This window comes from Glossina fuscipes, unplaced genomic scaffold (assembly GCF_014805625.2).
Source record: "Glossina fuscipes isolate IAEA_lab_2018 unplaced genomic scaffold, Yale_Gfus_2 59817, whole genome shotgun sequence".
Taxonomy (NCBI): Eukaryota; Metazoa; Arthropoda; class Insecta; order Diptera; family Glossinidae; genus Glossina; species Glossina fuscipes.
The window spans coordinates 1-4,786 of record NW_024002440.1 but is presented as its reverse complement, the minus strand read 5'-3'; positions in this window follow the sequence as shown (position 1 = coordinate 4,786).

The following is a 4,786-nucleotide window of genomic DNA, read 5'->3' as shown; positions in this document are numbered from 1 at the left end:
CGGCGTGGATCTGTTGGGCAGGGCGGCAATATAAAGGGGGGGTTCGCCAAACTGTTATCGCAGTTCTGTCGCTCCGGCGTGGATCTGTTGAACAGGGCGGCAATATAAAGGGGGGTTCGCCAAACTGTTATCGCAGTTCTGTCGCTCCGGCGTGGATCTGTTGGGTAGGGCGGCAATATAAAGGGGGGTTCTTGAGCGGTACGCCCACCAAATCGTGCATGTAAAACACGATAGGGGTCGACTGTTCAGGAGGGAAGAGAAGTCAATTGTTGTGGGGTCCATGAAAAGTAATCGGGGGTGAAACGGGACCTCATGTGCACACCCACGCCGTGCTTCAGCTACAGCACGGGAGTCAGGAAAAAGAAAAAAAAAGCAAGTCCCCAGAGGCTTTTCTTAATTTATAACCTTTGTTATTAATATATTTATTTATAACCACTATTTTATAAGTAATATCCTTTTAGTATATAAATTTAAAAAAAACAAATAAAAATAATAAAATAAAAAAAAAAAAAAAAAAAAAAAAAAAGGAAAAGAAATATTCTTAAGCATTGATTGTAAACGAAAAGATATAAAGAAAAGAAAGAAACTTTTCCACAATAGAATAAGCATACAGAAAATTTCTAACAACGAATGCTGTAAGCGCTTTGCTTGTTTTGATTCTTTCTTATTTTGGTGGTCAGTTTTGCTACATTAATTGCTTCTTTGTTTCTATTGATTGTTCTGCTTCTGTTTCTTTTTTGTCGTTTGTACTAAGTTACGACTACGAGATCGGATTGTGGGTTTAAGAAAGGGGGGTAAATTGGTAGTTTTTCTTCGAATTTTTTTCGCCTAGTCCTAGCGGTTCTAGGGTATTGTCTTCGGGGAGTTTTGCAAAGATTTACGCTTTTACTTGTTGTACGATAGCAGTAGGGCAGAAAACGTAGCAATCGGGGGGTCTAACTTGGTATAAACCCAAGCTTCAATCCAGCCCACGCTTCGCAAACGGTAGACGAGTCCCTGGCGACCCGATTGGATCCAGTATTCCAGCGATACCAGCTCGGAGGAAACTACACCACAGTAGAGTATCCTGCAGATAGCAGTGCAGTATCACTTTTTAACAGCCTCAGCAGAAAGCTGAACCACCTTTTCAAAATGTCAGACAACGAAACTACAGACATCACTCACAACGCCAGTGGCAACATCGCAGGTGATGGTCGCAGCGGTCACCGCCAACCAGGCCCAGCAGGAGAAACAGCTAGCTCGGATCTAGACCTAGCAAGCATGCTAAAGCAACAACACGAAATGCTCCTAAGCTGTATCCAAGAAATTAGCCACCTAAAGCAAGAGAAGTCCGCAGTAACGCAGCGAATCCAACTACGAGACAGCGAAGGGACACAAAATTTTATAATAGCAGCATCGACTTCAACACCACAACAGCAAATGCCACCCCAAACAGTAGCGCAGCCTAGCGGTAGTTACCAGCACGATCAGCAGGCAGGACAACAACGGTCCAGGGATGAAAACGCCCGGAGGCGGAACATAGACCTCAATCGCTGGCACGTTAAATTCGACGGCTCTGGTAAGGGTCTTACGGTCGAGAGCTTTGTGTTCCGAGTGGAACGGCTCAGGCAGCAGCACCAGATAAGCCATGAGGAATTATTTGCCGAGTTTCACTGTCTAGTGACCGGTCAAGCCAGCAAATGGTATTGGCAGCTGCTGGAGGATAGAGAAGGAGACGTCACTTTTGATTATTTCGCGCTAAAAGCTGAGCTCCTCAATCAATTCAAGACCGCAGACTCTGATTACGAATTGATTAGAGAAATCATGGAGCGGAAGCAGCAGAACGCCGAGACCTTCGAGGACTATTACGCGGAGATACACGACCTAACAATTCGCCTACGCAGAAAGATCCCTGAGGCAGAAATGATCAAAATAATGAAGTCCAACGTTAAGCCCAGTCTGGCCGCACTGATTTTCGCCACCAAAGTAGAAAGCATTGGCGAGTTCAAATCCGAATGCAAGAGGGCAGAAAAGCTGTTGAGAGAAAGTAGAAGCAGGCCGAAACACGTAAGCGAGACCGGACAGGAAGGTGAAAATGGTGACGGAGTGCATCGCGAAGCAGTTGAAGCCCTAGCGCCGCGGCATAGCCCAAGCAGCGACAGGCAACGCGGAAACGGCGGGGCTGTGAAATACGACAAAAGATGGGTTAGCACAGGCAATGCAAGTAAGCCTCCGAACGAGCGGCACCACATGCAACCAGCAACATCACGTGTAGGCCAGCCGAAGCAAAAGGCAACAGCAGCAGTAGTAACACCCCAGCACCATACCACCACACCAGCACCAGCGACCGCAGTGAGGACAGCGCAGAGCATTGCTTTCTGCCAGTCACCGTTCCATCTGATGCTATGCTATGTGTGCGGGATGCCGGGAGATTATTTTCTAAAAAATCCAGCGGAAGGCACCCGAGAAAATCGCTGCAGGTGTCCCTTCCACAACATGGTCTGTTTCGCATGCGGCAAAAATGAGAGCTACGGCGCTTTATCCGCATCGGAAAACACCAGGCTGGCGAGGCAAGCCGGGAACCCCTGCCAGACGAGACGTCACCCGGAACAGCAGCAATAACAGCAACAACAACATCAGCAACAACAATGACAACAACATCAACAACAGCAATAACATCAACAACAACAGCAATAATATCAGCAACAACATCAGCAACAGCAACACCAACAATAACCACAAAAGCAACACCAGCCACAGCAGTGACAATATTAACGCGAGCAGCAACAGGCGCAACAATAACACCAGCAACGGATCAAGACATCCCCGAGTACAGAAGCTTAGCACAGAGGATCGCGGACTACCAGCAGAAGCGACACGAGATATTTAGCGCAGAGATTTTTAGAAGGCGAGCGCTCACGAGAAAACATAGAAAGATTCTGATCTTACGCCAAAGGACGAAGGCGTACAGGAGGTTTCAGCAAAAGGAGATCTCAGCGATTGTTTCCCTAGAGCACGATGACAGGATGTTTGCTCGGACCAAGGTCGACAACACCGAAGCAACGGCTCTTCTGGACACAGGAGTCAGCGTCAGTTGTTGTGGGGCTGGAGCAACGAGATTCCTTGAGAATCGAAGACATCGAGTCATTAAGCTACGGAATCAACACGTCAAAACAGCAGACGGAAAGAAGACATCTGTAACGGGACTCATTACCTTACCCTTCGAGTGGGAGGGCGAGACCAGGAGTATTGGATTCTATATAGTACCAGAGTTGCGGCAGCAATTTTATTTCGGCATCGACTTCTGGAAGGTTTTTGGGTTATCTGTCGCCACCAAAGCAGACACTACTAATTCTCCGAGTAAATGCCAAGTTTTAGACGCCATAAGCCTAGGAAACGATAACTCCAAGAGCTACCGAAACTCATCACTTCAACTGACTGATGTAAAGCAAAACTCTCTAGGTGAAGGTAAGGAAACATTGCCACACAACACACGCGAAAAGTTCAGCGGATCTATTGAAATCACCTCGTCAACGTCACCTTTAGGTAATCAGCGTCAACAACAGCAGCAGATCCAGCTCAACAACGCTGAAGCGACAATAGCAGTAGTAAGTCACCATAACCAGCTATTGCTCTCTGCGACAGCTATTAGCGACCGTGCTAGTCATGCTAATCAAAACAAACTGGCGAAACGTACACGCATCAACAAAAATTTAAGTAGCCAACATAGTACACGGAAATCTTCAAGGCCTCATCAACCTGCAACTACCGTAACAACAAATCAACATCGTCACCAATCACAGAAACAACAGCAACTGGAACACTCGACACCAAATTATCATCCACATCAGCACCATCACCATCGCCATAGCGTGCAGGATCAGCAACAATCGCCTTCAACCAAACAACCTGCTGGCAACAGTACTACAGGCGATAATTTCGGCACAGATGCTACCGTAACTGCAACAGCTCAGCATAGTAAATCTCGTTTTCAGCCTGCTCCGCAAGCGTACATAAACCAGGTTCCAATAAATCTAGCATCCAGCGGCCGCTCAACGATGATAAACAGTGAATTCGAATTCTCTACCAACAGGGGTGGTGGAAGTAATAATGATGGCAGCAGTAGTCGAACACCTTTCGACTTGGCCACGGAAGCGTTAAGAGGTTCACGACCCATAGATCGCGAAAGGTTGCTAAACTTGTTGCAAAGAATCGCAAATGGAAATCAACAATATCGGATGCAAAATCAACTACTCAAAGGGTTGCTCGACTTACGGAATGAACAGGTTAGACAGCTTAGTCACAAGGTGCAAGTTCGATGACACCAGCTAGAAGACAGGGCGGCAGCTAGGAGTATAACAAGCCAAAGATATTCTCTTCTCTAAAACCTCTTGAGTATACACCGAATTTGCCCAGGTAGCTCAGTCGGTAGAGCATGAGACTCTTAAACTCAGGGCGTGGGTCGAAGCCACACGTTGGTCTGTAGTAGTCGGTCGTCGAGGGGTATAGTCGGTCTGTCCGCGGACTATTTGGCGTACACATTCCATATCGCAGGCGATATCGATGGGTCCGAGCTGTAACGGCCGCGAACAAACCTTGGGTAGGGTGTCTGTCGGTCTGTGTCAACCGCAAGCGGCGCAATAACGGCATGCCGTTAGACAAATCATGCGATTTTGTGGTACCGCTAATAAATCGCATGATCTTGCGGGATATGTTTATTTTGTTCTTCTCTGATTTCCTTGTTTACAAGTACAGGCAAAATCGTATGATTTTGCGGTACTCCTTTTTTTTCCTTTTGCTTTTGCAA